We start from the raw sequence: 20014 nt of genomic DNA, 5'->3' as shown, positions 1-20014 counted from the left end.
GGGTCTTATGCACTACTTTGTAGGCATGGAAGTGTGGCAAAAGGATGGGGAAGTGTTTGTGTCTCAAGGTAAGTATGCCAATGAGATACTCAGGCGATTCCACATGGAGAAGTACCAGCCCATGCAGACTCCTCTAGCTGGTAACTAGAGGAAGGAGGATGCTACTTCAGGTGAGGTAGTCGCTGCTACCGTTTATCGACAGCATGAGGGTTCACTGATGTATCTAGTGAACACACAACCAGATTTGTACTTTGTGGTGAACCAGCTAAGTCAAGCTATGGTTCACCCTACCAAGCTATTTTGGAAGGCAACGAAGCATGTGCTGAGATACCTAAGAGGCACATCTTAGTATGGATTATCGTACAAACGGACATAGGGAGTAAAGCTTCAGGGCTTCACAGATGTAGATTGGGCAGGGAGTCCATGAGACTGGAAGATCACTTCTAGAGGAATCTTCAACCTTGGTTCAACTGCAGTTTCCTAGTACAATAGGAAACAAAGGTCAGTTGCACTTAGCTCAGCAGAGGCTGAATACATGGCTGCCAGTCAGGCAGCATGTGAGGCCATTTGGATGCGGAAGATTCTAGTGGGATTGTTTGGTCAGAGGATGGATCCAATTGTGATCTATTGCGATAATTAGAGTTGTATCAAACTCTCTGAGAATCCAGTATTTCATGACAAGTCCAAGCACATAGATATCCGGTATCATCATCTTCGAGACTGTGTGGTGAAGAGGATCATGTTGTTGCTGTATGTTTCGACCGAGGAACATGATGCAGATATTTTGACTAAGGCATTGTCAAAATGCAAGTTCAAGTTCCATAGAGACATGATTGGGGTGACTGATAATCCCTTTCTTGTTGAGAGGGAGTGTTGAAAATAGCAACAAGAAATGATAAAAATAGAAGTGCTAAAAATAGCACTGCTATAAATAGCATTTCGGGATACATTCCAATTTTAGTTAGTCCCTAAACTAAAATTCGAATTTGATCTTCAGCGCTGTTTGTAAAATAATTAATTAATTCATATTGAGTTATTTAGTTGTAGAAAATCAAACATAAAGTCTATTAGAAGAAATGCAACAGGTTCCCCTGTGATTGAGGAAGTTATCCCTTAATTAAGGAGATCAGGATGAGTTTTACTTTGAGTTGTTTTTAGTTAGCTCAGTTAAATGAGTTAAGTCCAGTTAGATTAGTTCCAATAGTTTGTGGAAATGATTATGAGTTCAGTTAGTTAATGCATGCATGCATCTAACTGCTGCACTTTAGATAACTGAATATTCTCTCATAAATAACTCTTCCATGTTAGTTCAGTCAGAGACCTAGTTGAGATCAGATGATGGGACAATGTACTATCAGTTGCAGGGATATTCCATTGAGGATATCTGTCGCATGCAGAAGGGATTCATTCCTTGGAGATTCTATAGTTACTTCTGAGTTTGATGCGTGTTTGATGAGGCCAATTCACATAGGTGGCAACATTGGACCCCAGGAGAAACTGCGCAAGGAAATAGGAGGCTTGGAGGATTGGAGAAGGCATAGTTGTCTCTATTTAGTCTATGAGCTATATTGAGGGATTGCACTGAGAGGTGGATAGCTTGTGAGCTAAAGCTTTGTGTAATCCGGACATATTTCCACGTGTATGATAATACAAAGATCGGGGGTTTTTAGCTAAGGCTTTCCCCAAAGTATTCTTCTATGTTCATGTGTGATTGCTTTCTCATTATCTGTTATATGTGTTCTATTTGATCTTGCTCAAAATCGATTAAGCTTCTGCAAGTTTGTTTGTAGAAGTAGATAAAGTATTTTGCTTTAGTATATTGCATTATCAGGTGATCTACAGTGGGAAATTATACATGGTATCAGAGCAAAGGTGATCAAAGTGAAGAACAATATACAAAGAAGGGAGAAGTTCGAAGTTTCAAGTTCCTGATTATAGAATTCGAATTCTTATCACATCTCAAATTTCACCAATGGCATTCAACAGTTTAAGACTCGAGTATGCCCTTGATGGCAACTCAAATTATATAGCCTGGAAGGATCGCATGGAAGCGGTATTAGAGGACAATGGTCTAAAGGACTTCATTGATCAAGAAGTCCCCAAGTCAGCAACAACTAATGCCTAAGAATTGGCAGAATGGAAGAAATGTGTGGCTAGAGCGAGGAGAATCCTTCTAGAGGGAGTTCGAGACCACATAGTCTCGAGTCTCCATGGGAAGGAGACACCATTTTCAATGTGGAAAACATTGAAAGATCTATATCAGAACAACAGTGATCAGAGGAAGTTGGCGCTGAAAGACAAGCTTCGAAAAATCAAGTGTGAAAAGGGCGACACGATCTATACATATCTAAACAAGCTTACCACCTGTAGGGATGAGCTTGGAAGTGTAGGGATCATGATAGTCGATGATGACATGGTGAGTCTTTCTCTCCTCTGTCTTCCTAAGAGCTGGCATAGCTACCAAGACTCGATAAATGGAAGAGAGAAACTACCAGATTGGGAACGACTTTGGTTGGATTTGATGCAAGAGGAGATAAGGAGAAGCACAAGAGATGGATCTTGATCAAAGCAAGATGAAGAAGAAAATCTAGCCTTAGCGAGTAAGGAAAGGAAAGGGAAAGGGAAGGTGTCCCATCCCAAATCTAGTTCTTCCCATGGTGGGAAGAAGTTTGAAAAATTGAAAGTGCGATGCTTTCATTGTCATGAGGTGGGCTATTATGCTACGAATTGTCCATAAAAGAAATCCAAGAAGGGATCCTCGAAGGGATCAGATGGCAAGGCACTAGCCTCATAGTTCGAATTGGGTTTCTCTATCATCGCATGCATGGTTTCATCCATGGTGGGATGTGTTTGGTACCTGGACAGTGGAGCCTCTTTCCACATGTCTGGCGACAAGAATCTTTTCAGTACCTTGGAGGAGAAGGATCTCCAGATGCAGATTGAGATGGGTGATGATGGAAAGTACTGTGTTTCAGGTGAAGGTACAGTTGTGTTTTAGAGGGAGCATGGAGCTCCTCTCACCCTCACTGATGTAAAGTATGAACCGGGTCTGAAGAAGAATCTTGTGTCCATCACTATGCTGGAAGTCAAAGGATATGATGTAGTCTTTAGTAAAGGAAAGGTATTTCTGAGGCATATCGGCACTGGACAGACCACGAGGATTGGGATTCGAGTTAAGAATCTCTGCAAGCTGGAGGTAGATGACTGTGTTGCATTGAGTTCCAAAGCAGAGTTGGTGCAGAGCCAAGATGTTGGCGAGCTATGGCATAGAAGATTGGGCCACTTGCACCATGGGGCCTTAAAGATCATGCAACAAATTTCTACTGGACTTCACAAGGGAAAACTGGAGCAGAAAGATACATGCAAATGTTGTACCTTAGGTAAGTATGTGAAATATTCCTTTCAGGATCGACACAGTAGAGATGGAGCAATCATGGAGCGAGTTCACATAGATGTGTGTGGACCATTCTCTACAGCCACCACCGCTAAACAAAGGTACTATGCTATTTTTATTGATGATTTTTCTTGTAGATGTTGGTTCTACTTTATGCAAAAGAAGGATTATACCTTCTTAAGGTTTTGTGAGTTTAAAGCCTTGGCAGAGAAAGAATCTCGAAAGAAAATAAGGGCCTTGCGTAGCAATAATGGTGGAGAGTATGTCTCCCAATAGTTTAAGGACTTTTGCACAGCAGAAGGAATTAAACGGGAGTTGACGACACCCCATAACCCACAACAGAATGGGGTGGCCGAAAGGAAAAACAGATCGATTTTGGGAGCAGCTCAAGCGATGTTGCATGACCAAATCCTACCACTTCATTTATTGGTTGAGCCATGCAATACAACAGTATGCTTGCAAAACAGAATCCCGCACCATATACTGGGGATGAAGACACCAATGGAAGCCTTTTAAGGGAAGTGACCAGATGTGAGTCACTTCACGATCTTTGGATCATCGGTGTATTACCATGTGACCAAAGATGCCCGGAAGAAGATAGATCCAACAACTAAGTTGGGGATACTTGTGGGGTACACTAATACACCCCACAACTATCGGGTGTTCCTACCTACCAGTCAGAGGACAGTGGTATGCAGAGATCTGAAGTTTGACGAGTAGAAAGGCATGCGATTATCACTTGAGAGGGAGCTCAATTTGCATGCAGAGGAGGAACTTTTAGTTCCTAAAAAGGAGGAGCCTCAGACTGATGCAGAGCAATCGCATGCAGAGTATCCGAGAGTGGAGACATCCACTCATGCTGAGTCTTCAAGAGATGGGTGGAAACGCTCAAGGGAAGTTGACAGGTTGATTATGGATGTGCGAGAGAATGTGGGATATCCATCTTCTCAGTGCAGATAGCGGAGGTCACCCGAGCGGTACACTGGTTACATGGCCCTGGTTGGGGAGTGTGTAGAGACCAAACCTTCTTCTTTTGAGGAAGCAGTGCAGCAACCAGTCTGGGTTGATGTAATGGTGGAGGAGTACAACTCCATCGTTTGGAACTGTGTTTGGGATGTTGTCCCAAGACCTCAGGACAAGTCAGTGGTGAGTTCCCGATGGCTTTACAAGGTAAAGCAAGCAGCTGATGGCAATGTTGAGAAACATAAGGCAAGGTTTGTTGCCCGTGGTTTCTCACAGGTTGAAGGGATCGACTACGATGAGACTTTTGCTCCTGTAGCAAGGTACTCATCTATCAGATCAATGTTGGCCCTATCAGATCAGATGGGTTGGAATATCCATCAGATGGATGTGAAGACTGCATTCCTCAATCGGAAGATTGAGGAAGAGGTGTACATTGAGCAACTAGAAGGTTTTGAGACCTTCGATCGTGAGTCGCATGTGTGCCAACTCAAGAGGGATTTGTACGGGTTGAAGCAAGTACCTTATTCTTGGTACACCAGGGTCAACAACTATTTCACAGAGTTGGGCTTCACGAAGAGTGAAGCGTTTACCACATTATGGTAGAAGGTAAGCCATTGATCATTGTTCTTTATGTGGATGATCTGATTTTGACAGGTGATGATTAGTTGATCAAGTCTTGCAAGGAGGACCTTGCAAGAGAGTTCAAGATGAAAGAAATGGGTCTTATGCACTACTTTATAGGCACGAAAGTGTGGCAAAAGGATGGGGATGTGTTTGTGTCTCAAGGTAAGTATGCCAATGAGGTACTAAGGCGATTCCACATGGAGAAGTGAAAGCCCATGCAGACTCCTCTAGTTGGTAACTGTAGGAAGGAGGATGCTACTTCAAGTGAGGTAGTAGCTTCTACTATTTATTAGCAACTTGTGGGTTCATTGGTGTATCTAGTGAACACACGACCAAATTTGTGCGTTGCGCTGAACGAATTGAGTCAAGCTATGGTTCACACTACCAAGTTGTTTTGGAAGGCAGTGAAGCATGTGCTGAGATACCTCAGAGGCACATCTCAATATGGATTGTGGTATAGACGGACAGAGGGAGTGAAGCTTCAGGGCTTCACAGATGCAGGTTGGGTAGGGAGTCCATCAGACCGGAAGAGCACTTCTGGAGGAATCTTCAACCTTGGTCCACCTGTAGTTTCCTGGTACAACAAGAAATAAAGGTCAATTGCATTTAGCTCAGCAGAGGTTGAATACATGGCTGCCAGTTAGGCAGCAAGAGAGGCCATTTGGATGTGGAAGATTCTAGTGGGATTGTTTGGTTAGAGGATGGATCCAACTGTGATCTATTGTGATAATCACAGTTGTATCAAACTCTCTGAGAATCCAGTATTTTATGACAGGTCCAAGCACATAGATGTCTAGTATCATCATCTTCAAGTCTATGTGGTGAAGAGGATCATGTTGTTGCTGTATGTTTCGACAGAGGAACATGATGCAGATATTTTGACTAAGGCATTATCAAAATGCAAGTTCGAGTTCCACAGAGACAGGATTGGGGTGACTGATAATCCCTTTCTTGTTGAGAGGGAGTGTTGAAAATAGCAACAAGATATGATAAAAATAGAAGTGCTAAAAATAACACTGCTATGAATAGCATTTCGAGATACATTCCAAGCTTAGTTAGTCCCTAAACTAAAATTGAGAATTAAAATTCGAATTTGATCTTAGCAGCTGTTTGTAAAATAATTAATTAATTCATCTTGAGTTAATTAGTTGTAGAAAATCAAACATGAAGTCTATGAGAAGACATGCAACAGTTTCCCCTTTGATTGAGGAAGTTATCCCTTGATTAAGGAGATCAGGATGAGTTTTACTTTGATTTGTAATTAGTTAGCTTAGTTAACTGAGTTAAGTCTAGTTAGATTAGTTGCAACAGTTTGTGGAACTGATTGTGAGTTCAATTAGTTAATGCATGCATGCATGTAACTGCTTCAAATAACTGAATATTCTCTCATAAATAACTCATGTATGTCAGTTCAGTCAGAGACCCAGTTGAGTTCTAACTTTTGTGTTCATGTGTGATTGCTTTCTCATTCTCTGTTAGATGTGTTCTATTTGATCTTTCTCAAAATCGATTAAGCTTCTGCACGTCTTTTTGTAGAAGTAGATCAAGTATTTTGCTTTAGTATATTGCATTATTAGGTGATCTACAGTGGGAAATTCTACATGGTATCAGAGCAAAGGTGATCAAAGCAAAGAACAATATACAAAGAAGGGAGAAGTTCGAAGTTTCAAGTTCCTAATTATAGAATTCGAATTCTTATCACATCTCAAATTTTACCAATGGCGTTCAATGGTTTAAGACTCGAGTATGCCCTTGATGGCAGCTCAAATTATATAGCATGGAAGGATCGCATGGAAGCGATATTAGAGGACAACGGTCTAAAGGACTTCATTGATCAAGAAGTCCCCAAGCCAGTAGCAGCTAATGCCCAAGAATTGGCAGAATGGAAGAAATGTGTTTCTAGAGCAAGGAGAATCCTTCTGGAGGGAGTTCGAGACCACATAGTCTCGAGTCTCCATGGGAAGGAGAAATCATTTTCAACGTGGAAAACATTGAAAGATCTATATCAGAACAACAACGATCAGAGGAAGCTGGTGCTGAAAGACAAGCTTTGGAAAATCAAGTGTGAAAAGGGTGACATGATCTCTACATATCTGAACAAGCTCACCACCTGCAGGTATGAGCGTGTAAGTGTAGGGATCATGACAACCGATGATGACATGGTGAGTCTTGCTCTCCTCGGTCTTCCTAAGAGTTGGCATAGCTACCAAGACTTGGTAATGGAAGAGATAAACGGCCAGATTGGGAATGACTTTGGTCAGATCTGATGCAGGGGGAGATAAGGAGAAGCACCAGAGATGGATCTTCATCAAAGCAAGATGAAGAAGAAAATCTAGCCTTAGAAAGTAAGGCGAGGAAAGGGAAAGGGAAGGCATCCCATCCCAAATCCAGTTCTTCACATGGTGGGAAGAAGTTTGACAAATCGAAAATGCAATGCTTTCATTGTCATGAGGTGGGCCATTATGTTACGAATTGTCCATAGAAGAAATCTAAGAAGGGATCAGATGGTGAGGCACTGGCCTCACAGTTCGAAATGGATTTCTCTCTCATCGCATGCATGGTTTCATCCATGGTGAGATGTGTTTGGTACCTAGACAGTGGAGCCTCTTTCCACATGTCCAACGACAAGAATCTTTTCAGTACCTTGGAGGAGAAGGATCTCCAGATGCGGATCGAGATGGGCGATGATGGAAAGTACCATGTTTCAAGTGAAGGTACGGTTGTGTTTCAAAGGGAGCATGGAGCTCCTCTCACCCTGACTGATGTAAAGTATGTACTAGGTCTGAAGAAGAATCTTGTGTCTGTCGCTATGCTAGAAGACAAAGGCTATGATGTAGTCTTTAGTAAAGGAAAGGTATTCCTTTGGCATATCAGCACTGGACAAACCAAGAGGATTGGGATTAGAGTTAAGGATCTCTACAAGCTAGAGGTAGACGACTGTGCTGCATTGAGTTCCAAAGCAAAGTTGGTGCAGAGCCAAGATGTTGGCGAGCTATGGCATAGAATATTTGGCCACTTGCACCATGGGGCCTTGAAGATCATGCAGTATATTTCTACCGTACTTCCCAAAGGAAAACTGGAGCAGACAGATACATGCAAAGGTTGTACCTTGGGTAAGTATGCGAAACCTTCCTTTTAGGATCGAGATAGTAGAGATGGAGCAATCCTGGAGCGAGTTGACACAGATGTGTGTGGATCATTCTCTACAACCTCCACCGCTAAACAAAGGTACTATGTTATTTTTATTGATGATTTTTCTCGTAGATGTTGGATCTACTTTATGCAAAAGAAGGATCATAACTTCTTAAGGTTTTTTGAGTTTAAATCCTTGGCAGAGAAAGAATTTGGAAATAAAATAAGGGCCTTGCGTAGCAACAATGGTGGAGAGTATGTATCCCAACAGTCTAAGGACTTCTGCGTAGCAGAAGAAATTAAACGGGAGTTGACGGTGTTATCACTCAGGTTGTCCTTAAGCTCCGGAAAAGGATACGACCGAGGTAACCACAAACCAACTTTGGACTGCAGGTTCTAGCCCACCTGCAATCAGAGAGGGCTCTCTCTTTCAGATTTAGCTTTGTTTAAAATGATTTTAGGCTAGTTATTGAGTTCAGGGGTTTTTGTTTTGTTTTTGGTGGGAAGGATGATGTTTTCAGGTAGAGAGGCAAAACATAGTCTGGTAAGTTTCAAACCATTGGGCGTGGAGTCAAGGAGTCGGACTGCTGGTGCATTTTCTTGGTCACAAGAGAAATAAGGAGCAAGGTAGCTGCTCATGAAACAACACTTAAGCTTAAAAGGATGGAATGAGGGATAAGGAATGAGAGGCAACAAAGAATCTCTCACTCAGCTTAAAAGGGGGAAGGTGAATGAGCTCTGTCTAGGAGCAATTAAGAATTCCTAGACAACTGTCAAAGATGCATGGATTAGGGGAAATATGAGCCAGAGGGAATTCATATTTATGACTGATCCAGAGGAAAACATAAAGAAATAGCAGAAAATGAGCATAGAGGGCAGTTAAACCAATTCTAGACTATTCTTTCTTTCTGCTATTTTAGATGGTATATTAATGGAAAAAATAGAGGTAGGAAAACTTATTGAGTCATGTTGCAGCACAAGAATTCCAAATTCACTTCTTCAAACCTTCAGACACAGAGCAGACAGTCTTTCCTCCAAGCCTTTCAGCAGTCTTTGATTACAGAAAACATATCAGGTATACAGTGCGAGTCTCCAATGAAGACTATCAACCAACCGACCCTTTAAAACAATACAGAGGGTGGTATATATAGGGAAGATTTATCCAAAATTTATCTATTACAGCCGACCTAACAGGTCTGACAGAAAACTGATTATTTTTAACCTAATCTTATCCAGAAATAAATGCCAGAAAATATCTTTGAGCTATGCTGGGGGCAGCTGTATCAAAATGAGTTAATGTCTGTCCTGGTGGCTCTGTGCTGTTCATCTCTTATAACTGTGCATTGGTCTTTGCACCCTTGCTGTTCGGCGGCATTGAATGCTTCTGACTGTGATTTGAGAGCTAGGATGGGCTTACTCTTCTTGATTTGACTTTCTGGGGGGCTCATCAATGTTCAGGTGCTTTGAGCCCCTAAAAAATCTTGACTGATACTCCTTGGCTCTTCTTTTTCCTCTGATACTCTTTGGCAATAAGTAGATGCTGTTCTGATGTGCTGTGGGTCTAAATCATCATTTAATGGCCGCTGTTCGGCCTCTGTTTCCTTCAAAACTGTTTTCTGCTCCTTCCGGCAAGCTTCGCGAAGAAAAATGGGTCATTCGGCGCCTTTCGGGCTTGCTGGGGGCCGTATGATGAGAAGATTCCTCATTCAGGCCCAAAAAATCCTGCGGCGCAAATCGCTCATCAAAAACTACCTCAGAAACTGATTCTGGGGCCCCGAAGTGCGATTTTCGCCTTTGCGCCAAAAAACTGATGATGACGTCAACATGACGTGACGTTGTACGCTGGGTGACGTCAGCATGATGACGTGGCGGGATGACGTCAACATGACGTCATTATGTACGGACGGTGACGTGGCATGTACGGTGGCAGGGACACAGTGGCAGGACACGTGGCAGATGACTCGGCGGTACGATGGCGGGGTAAGGGGGGTGACGCGGCGGATGACGTGGGGCTTACGTCACAGGGGAGAGGGCGGTAAGCGGTTTCAGGGTGCACCGCCTTTGGGCACGAGCGGTTTTGTCAGGGGGGCCTCCGCCACAGCCCAACACTTGACGTGTGGCGGGAGGTACGGCGGTAATACCACCCATCTCCCGGACGCTAAAGCTCGGGCACTTAGGAGATGGGACGGCCCACCCACCGTTGATCTGCGGGGCGGGCAATCCAACGGTTGGCGGCAGACGCGAGGTGGCGGGTAGTTAGGGCAGGGAATATTCACAGGAATATTCTGTTTTTAATGTATGCGCGAGTGGGTTTAAACTATGGTAATGGCGGAGTTTGAGAGTTAAACGGGTTTGATGAGCGCGGGTTAGTGTTTTAGACTTAGGAAATGGGGCTTCATGGGTTTTTAAATGAGTGGGATTAATATTTTATGCACAAAACTTTGGTTTGGGGGCGAAGTAGGGGGTTTTTTGAGGGTTTTCGGGCTAGGGGAGAGGTTATTAGTCTGACCAGGTGTCAGATTAATCCCTGTTACGACTCAGATGGGCTAAAAACAGCCCCAGATGGACCATTTTTGCCCCAGACTTAGAAAAATATGGCTATATTGCCAAGGGAGGGAATATTTACATAGGGGAGTTTCATATACATAGTTTAATAGGGGGATGGGAAAACTGATAGGGAGTTATATAATACTGTTAATAGTTAATATGAAGGTGACCAGCAAGCGCTTAGGTCAGGGACCTTAGGCTAAATTTGGGAAGAATAACTTGAAAGGAACTGAGATCCTTGAGTGAAGGAGATCTTCACCAAGGTGACTGATATGGATGATGATGAAACTAAGAGGCTCAAGCAGATCTTGACCTCTTTGGGAGTTAGTAAGTGACTTGGGGAATTAGAAGAAGGGGAAGTTAGTGATGTCCACCTTTGAGCCCTTTTGCATGAAAACTGCCTGCACTGTGATCTGAAAAGATAAAACACTTTGTACCACAAAATTGATCACAAATTATCATTCTGCAACCACACAGCTACCTACCCAGCCTACTTTCCTAACATTTTTTCTTCTTTTCTGATTAGGGTGCATTTAGACTTGCAGACCCAGAATTACAATTTTTCTTTTGAATGTTTCCTATCTAAATCTGCACTTATTTCTGCCAGGGCCCAGATTAAACAGTTGGGTCCCTTTGATACTCTACCTATCTACAAAATCTGCCAAGATTAAACTGTTTGGACAGATACATTCTCTACATTCTAAAACAGGAAATTGAAATCTAGGGAGGCCAAGATTAAGCTGTTTGGCCTTTCCTTTAAAAAAGAACTCATCAAAAATGGAATACAGCAGTGGCCTTTGGACTAGCACACTTCATGGCATTGTGGAAATATGGAACACTGCAGCTTGCAAAGTATGACATATTTGGCATGTAAAAATGTCAATCATGAAAGATGAATACCTGCTGCAGCAGGAGGCTAACAGACGGCACCCCATAACCCACAACAGAATGGGTTGCCCGAAAGGAAGAACAGATCGATTTGGGAGCAGCGCGAGCGATGTTGCATGAGTAAATCCTACCACTTCATTTGTGGGCTAAGGCATGCAATACAATAGTATAATTGCAGAACAGAAGCCCACACCATATACTGGGGATGAATAAACCAATGGAAGCCTTTTCGGGGAAGCGACCAGATGTGAGTCACTTCAGGATCTTTGGATCATCGGTTTATTGCCATGTGACCAAAGATGCCCGAAAGAAGCTAGATCCAACAGCTGAGTTGGGAATACTTGTGGAGTACACTGATACACCCCATAACTATCGGGTGTTCTTGCCTACCAGTCAGAGGATAGTGGTATGCAAAGATATAAAGTTCGACGAGCACAAAGCCATGCGAGTATCACTTGATAGGGAGCTCAAGTTGCATGCAGAGGAGGAACTTTTAGTTCCTAAGGAGGAGGAGCCTCAGACTGATGCGGAGTAGCCACATGTAGACGATCCGAGAGTGGAGACATCCACTCATTCTGAGTCTTCCAGAGATGGGTGGAAACGCTCAAGGGATGCTGACAGGTTGATGATGGATATGCGAGAGAATGTGGGACAACCATCTTCTCAGCGCAGATAGAGGAGGTCACCCAAGCGGTACACTGGTTACATGGCCTTGGTTGGGGAGTGTGTAGAGACCGAACCTTCTTCTTTTGAGGAAGTAGTGCAACAACCAGTCTAGGTTGATGCAATGGTGGAGGAGTACGACTCCATTGTTCGGAACTGTGTTTGGGATGTTGTCCCAAGACCTCAGGACAAGTCAGTGATGAGTTCTCGTTGGCTTTACAAGGTAAAGCAGGTAGCTAATAGCAGTGTTGAGAAACATAAGGCAAAGTTTGTTGCTCATGGTTCCTCACAGGTTGAGGGGATTGACTACGATGAGACTTTTGCTCTTGTAGCAAGGTACTCATCTATCAGATCAATGTTGGCACTATCAGCTCAGATGGGTTGGAAGATCCATCAGAAGGATGTGAAGATTGCATTCCTCAATGGGAAGATTGAGGAAGAGGTGTACATTGAGTAGCTGGAAGGTTTTAAGACCTTCGATTGTGAGTTGCATGTGTGCTGACTCAAGAGGGCTTTGTACGGGCTGAAGCAAGCACCTCGTGCTTGGTACACTCAGATTGATAGCTATTTCACTGGGTTGGGCTTCACGAAGAGTGAAGTAGATGCGAACCTTTACCACATCATGGTAGAAAGTAAGCCATTGATCATTGTTCTTTATGTGGATGATCTGATTTTGACAGGTGATGATCAATGGATCAAGTCTTTCAGGGATGACCTTGCAAGAGAGTTCGAGATGAAAGACATGGGTCTTATGCACTACTTTCTAAGCATGGAAGTGTGGCAGAAGGACGGGGAAGTGTTTGTGTCTCAAGGCAAGTATGCCAAAGAGATACTCAGGTGATTCCACATGGAGAAGTGTAAGCCCATGCAGACTCCTCTAGCTGGTAACTGGAGGAAGGAGGATGCTACTTCAAGTGAGGTAGTAGCTACTACTGTTAATCTGTGGCTTGTGGGTTAATTGATGTATCTAGTGAGACATGACTAGATTTGTGCTTTGCGGTGAACCAATTGAGTCAAGCTATGGTTTAGCCTACCAAGCTGGTTTGGAAGGCAGCAAAGCATGTGCTGAGATACCTCAGAGGCACATCTCAGTATGGATTGTGGTACAAATGGACATAGGGAGTGAAGCTTCAGGGCTTCACAGATGCAGATTGGGCAAGGAGTCCATCAGACCGGAAGAGCACTTTTGGAGGAATCTTCAACCTTGGTTTAGTTGTAGTTTCCTGATACAATAGGAAATAGAGGCGATTTGCACTTAGCTCAGTAGAGGCTAAATACATGGCTGCCAGTCAGGCAACATGCGAGGCCATTTGGATGCGAAAGATTCTAGTGGGATTGTTTGGTCAGAGGATGGATCCAACTGTGATCTATTGCGATAATCAGAGTTGTATCAAACTCTCTAAGAATCCAGTATTTCATGACAGGTCCAAGCACATAGATATCCGATATCATCATCTTCGAGACTATGTGGTGAAGAGGATCATGTTGTTGCTGTATGTTTCGACCGAGGAACATGATGCAAATATTTTGACTAAGGCATTGTCAAAATGCAAGTTCGAGTTCCACAAAGATAGGATTGGGGTGACTGATAATCCCTTTGTTGTTGAGAGGGAGTTTTGAAAATAGCAATAAGAAATGCTAAAAATAGCACTGCTATAAATAGAATTTCGGGATACATTCCAATTTTAGTTAGTCCTTAAACTAAAATTGAGAATTAAAATTCGAATTTGATCTTCAGAGCTGTTTGTAAAATAATTAATTAATTCATATTGGGTTAATTAGTTGTAGAAAATCAAACATGAAGTCTATGAGAAGACATGCAACAACTTCCCCTTCGATTGAGGAAGTTATCCCTTGATTAAGGAGATTAGGATGAGTTGTACTTTGAGTTGTAATTAGTTAGCTCAGTTAACTAAGTTAAGTTGAGTTAGATTAGTTCCAACAATTTTTTGAACTGATTGTGAGTTCAGTTAGTTAATGCATGCATGCATGTAACTGCTGCACTTCAGATAATTGAATATTCTCTCATAAATAACTCATGCATGTTAGTTCAGTTAGAGACCCAGTTGAGATTAGATGATGGGATAATGTACTATCAGTTGTAGGAATATTCCATTGAGGATATCTCTTGCATGAAAAAGGAATTCATTCCTTGGAGATTGCACAGTTACTTCTGAGTTTGATGAGTGTGTGATGAGGCCAATTCGCACAGGTGGCAGCATTGGACCCCAGGAGAAACTGCACAAGGAAATAGGAGGCTTGGAGGATTGGAGGAAGGCATATGTTGTGTCTATTCAGTCTGTGAGTTGTATTGAGGGATTGTACTGAGAGCTGGATAGCTTGTGAGCTAAAGCTTTGTGTAATCCAGACATATTTCCACTTGTATGATAATACAGAGATCAAGGTTTTTAGCTGAGGCTTTCCCCAAAGTATTCTTCTGTGTTCATGTGTGATTGCTTTCTCATTCTCTGTTATATGTGTTCTATTTGATCTTGCTCAAAATTGATTAAGCTTCCATAAGTTTGTTTGTAGAAGTAGATCAAGTATTTTACTTTAGTATATTGCATTATAAGGTGATCTACAGTGGGAAATTCCTCTACCAATTAGAAATGCTATTTTTAATCACTTATGAGTTTGATGAGTGTGTGATGAGGCCAATTCACACAGGTGGCAGCATTGGACCCCAGGAGAAACTGCGCAAGGAAATTGGAGGCTTGGAGGATTGGAGGAAGGCATATGTTGTGTCTATTCAATCTGTAAGCTATATTGGGGGATTGTACTGAGAGCTGGATAGCTTGTGAGCTAAAGCTTTGTGTAATCTGGACATATTTCCACTTGTATGATAATACATAGATTGGGGCTTTTAGCTGAGGCTTTCCCCAGAGTATTCTTTTGTGTTCATGTGTGATTGCTTTCTCATTCTCTGTGGTATTTATTCTATTTTCTACAACTTGCTAATTTCCCATCTGAGATCTACTGCTGTCCTCTAATACCGCTTCCATTCGATCCTTTCAGGCTATATAATTCGAGTTGCCATCAAGGGCATACTTGAGTCTTAAACCGTTGAACGCCATTGGTGAAATTTGAGATGTTATAAGAATTCGAATTCTATTATCTGGAACTTGAAACTTCGAACTTCTCCCTTCTTTGTATACTGTTCTTCACTTTGATCACGTTTGCTCTGATACCATGTAGAATTTCCCACTGTATATCACCTAAAAATGCAATATACTAAAGCAAAATACTTTATCTACTTCTACAAACAAACTTGCGGAAGCTTAATCGATTTTGAGCAAGATCAAATAGAACACATATAACAGAGAATGAGAAAGCAATCACACATGAACATAGAAGAATACTCTAGGGAAAGCCTCACCTAAAAACCCCGATCTCTGTATTATCATACAAGTGGAAATATGTCCGGATTACACAAAGCTTTAGCTCACAAGTTATCCAGCTTTTAGTACAATCCCTAAGTACAGCTCACAGACTGAATAGACACAACATATGCCTTCCTCCAATCCTCCAAGCCTCCTATTTCCTTGCTCAGTTTCTCCTGGGGTCGAATACTGCCACCTGCGTGAATTGGACTCATCACATACTCATCAAACTCAGAAGTAACTGCACATTCTCCAAGGAATGAATTCCTTCTGCATGCAAGAGATATTTTCAATGGAATATTCTTGTAACTGATAGTACACTATCACATCATCCAATCTCAATTGGGTCTCTGACTGAACTGACATACATGAGTTATTTATGAGAGAATATTCAGTTATCTGAAGTGCAACAGTTATATGCATGCATGCATTAACTAATTGAACTCACAATCAGTTCCATAAACTGTTAGAACTAATCTAACTGGACTTAACTTAGTTAACTGAGCTAACTAATTACAACTCAAAGTACAACTCATCCTGATCTCCTTAATCAAGGGATAACTTCCTTAATCAAAGGGGAAACTGTTACATGTCTTCTCATAGACTTCATGTTTGATTTTCTACAACTAATTAACTCAAGATGAATTAATTAGTTATTTTAAAAACAACTGCTAAGATCAAATTCGAATTTTAATTCTCAATTTTAGTTTAGGGAATAACTAAAATTTGAATGTATCCGGAAATGCTATTTATAACAGTGCTATTTTTAGCATTTCTTGTTGCTATTTTCAACACTCCCACATACAAATGGCCTCGCATGCTACCTGCCTTGCAGTCATGTATTCAGCCTCTGCTGAGCTAAGTGCAACTAACCTATGTTTCCTACTGTACCAGGAAACTGCAGTTGAACCAAGGTTGAATATTCCTTCAAAAGTGCTCTTTCGATCTGATGGACTCCTTGCCCAATCTACATTTGTGAAGCCTTGAAGCTTCACTCCCTCTGTCCGTCTGTACCACAATCCATACTGAGATGTGCCTCTGAGGTATCTCGGCACATGCTTCACTGCCTTCCAAAATAGCTTGGTAGGCTGAACCATAGCTTGACTTAGCTGGTTCACCGCAAAGCAAAAATATGGTTGTGTGTTCACTAGATACATAAATGAACCCACAAGCTGCTGATAAACAGTAGCAGCTACTACCTCACCTGAAGTGGCATCCTCCTTCCTCCAGTTACCATCTAGAGGAGTCTACATGGGCTTGCACTTCTCCATGTGGAATCGCTTGAGTATCTCATTGGCATACTTGCCTTGAGACACAAACACTTCTCCATCCTTCTGCCATACTTCCATGCCTAGAAAGTAGTGCATAAGACCCATGTCTTTCATCTCGAACTCTCTTGGAAGGTTCTCCTTGCAAGACTTGATCAACTGATCATCACTTGTCAAAATCAAATCATCCACATAAAGAACAATGATCAATGGCTTACCTTCTACCATGATGTGGTAAAGGTTCACATTTGCTTCACTCTTCGTGAATCCCAACTCGGTGAAATAGCTGTCGATCCTGGCGTACCAAGCCAATACAAAGCCCTCTTGAGTCAGCACACATGTGATTCACGATCAAAGGTCTAAAAACCTTCTGTCTGCTCAATGTACACCTCTTCCTCAATCCTCCCATTGAGGAATGCAATCTTCACATCCATCTGATGGATCTTCTGACCCATTGAAGCTGATAGTGCCGACATCGATCTAATAGATGAGTACCTTGCTATAGGAGAAAAGGTCTCATCGTAGTTGATCTCCTCGACCTGTGAGAAACCACGGGCAACAAACCTTGCCTTATGTTTCTCAACACTACCATCAGTTGTCTGCTTTACCTTGTAAAGCCATCGGGAACTCACCACTGACTTGTCCTGAGGTCTTGGGACAACATCCCAAACACAGTTCTGAATGATGGAGTCATACTCCTCCACCATTGCATCAACCCAGACTGGTTGCTGCACTACTTCCTCAAAGGAAGAAGGTTCAGTCTCTACACAATCCCCAATCAAGGCCATGTAACTAGTGTACCACTCGGGTGACCTATTTTGTCTGCGTTGAGAAGATGGATGTCCCACATTCTCTCGTGCATCCATCATCAACTTGTCAGCTTCCCTTGAGCATTTCCGCCCATCTCTAGAAGATTCAGCATCAGTGGATGTCTCCACTCCTGGATCCTCTGCATGCGGCTGCTCCGCTTCAGTCTGAGGCTCCTCCTCCTTAGGAACTAAAGGTTCCTCCTCTGCATGCAACTTGAGCTCCCTCTCAAGTGATACTTGCATGGCTTTCTGCTCATCAAACTTTGGATCTTTGTGTACCACTGTCGTCTGACTGGTAGGCAGGAACACCCGATAGTTGTGGGGTGTATCAATGTACCCCACAAGTATCCCCAACTCAGCTGTTGGATCTAGCTTCTTCCGGGTATCTTTTGTCACATGGCAATAAACTGATGATCCAAATATCCTGAAGTGACTTACATCTGGTCACTTCCCGGAAAAGGCTTCCATTGGTGTCTTCATCCCCAGTATACGGTGTAGGCTTCTGTTCTGCAAGCATACTGCTATATTGCATGCCTCAGCCCACAAATGAAGTTGTAGGCTTTGGTCATGCAACATCGCTCGATCTGCTCCCACAATCAATTTGTTCTTCCTTTCAGCCACCCCATTCTACTGTGGGTTATGGGGTGCCATCAACTCTCGTTTAATTCCTTCTACTACACAGAAGTCCTTAAACTGTTGGGAGACATACTCTCCACCATTGTCACTACTCAAGGCCCTTATTTTCTTTCCAGATTCTTTCTCTGCTAAGGCTTGAAGCTCACAAAACATTAAGAAGGTCTGATCCTTCTTTTTCATAAAGTAGATCCAACATCTACGAGAAAAATCATCAATAAAAATAACATAGTACCTTTGTTTAGCGGTGGAGGCTTTAGAGAATGGTCCACACACATCTGTGTGAACTCGTTGCAGGATTGCTCCAGCTATACTGTCTCGATCCTGAAAGGAAGATTTCGCATACTTACCCAAGGTACAACCTTTGCATGCATCCGTCTGGTCCAGTTTTCCCTTGGGAAGTCCGGTAAAAATCTACTGCATGATCTTCAAGGCCCCATGGTGCAAGTGGCCCAATCTTCTATGACATAGCTCGCCAACATCTTGGCTCTGCACCAACTCTGCTTTGGAACTCATTGTAGCACAGTCATCAGCCTCTAGCTTATAGAGATTCTTAACTCGAATCCCAATCCTCTTGGTCTGTCCAGTGCTGATATGCCTCAGGAATAACTTTCCTTTATTAAAGACTGCATCATAGCCTTTGTCTTCCAACATAACGATGGACACAAGATTCTTCTTCAGACCCAGTACATACTTTACATTAGTCAGGGTGAGAGGAGCTCCATGCTCCCTCTGAAACACAACCGTACCTTCACCTAAAAAATGGTACTTTCCATCATCGCCCATCTCGATCCGCATCTAGAGATCCTTCTCCTCCAAGGTACTAAAAATATTCTTGTCGCCGGACATTTGGAAAGAGGCTCCATTGTCCAGGTACCAAACACATCCCAATATGGATGAAACCATGCATGCGATGAGAGAGAAATCCAATTCAAACTGTGAGGCCAGTGCCTCACCATCTGATCCCTTCTTGGATTTCCTCTGTGGACAATTTGTAGCATAATGGCCCACCTCATGACAATGAAAGCATCACACTTTCGATGTCAAACTTGTTCCCACCATGGGGAGAACTAGATTTGGGATGGGACGCCTTCCATTTCCCTTTCCTCGCCTTACCCGCTAAGGCTAGATTTTCTTCTTCATCTTGCTTTGATGAAGATCCATCTCTGGTGCTTCTCCTTATCTCCTCCTGCATCAGATCCGACCAAAGCCATTCCAAATTTGGCAGTTTCTCTCTTCCATTTACCAAGTCTTTGTAGCTATGCCAGCTCTTAGGAAGACTGAGGAGAGCAAGAATCACCATGTCATCATCGGCTGTGGTGATCGCTACAATTCCAAGCTTATCCCTACAGGTGGTGAGCTTGTTCAACATTCGAGGATCCCTTCTGCATGGGCGATGAAGTGTTGAAAATAGCAACAAGAAATGCTAAAAATAGAAGTTCTAAAAATAGCACTCCTATAAATAGCATTTTGGGATACCTTCCAATTTTAATTAGTCCCTAAACTAAAATTGAGAATTCAAATTCAAATTTGATCTTAGCAGCTGTTTGTAAAATAATTAATTAATTCATCTTGAGTTAATTAGTTGTAGAAAATCAAACATGAAGTCTATGAGAATACATGCAACAGTTTCCCCTTTGATTGAGGAAGTTATCCCTTGATTAAGGAGATCAGGATGAGATGTACTTTGAGTTGTAATTATTTAGCTTAGTT

This window comes from Pinus tabuliformis, chromosome 4_2, assembly GCF_031772625.1.
Source record: "Pinus tabuliformis cultivar Carrire ecotype Pingquan chromosome 4_2, CPIR1, whole genome shotgun sequence".
Classification (NCBI taxonomy): Eukaryota; Viridiplantae; Streptophyta; class Pinopsida; order Pinales; family Pinaceae; genus Pinus; species Pinus tabuliformis.
The sequence above is the reverse complement of the archived record's forward strand: the minus strand, read 5'-3'. Positions refer to the sequence as shown.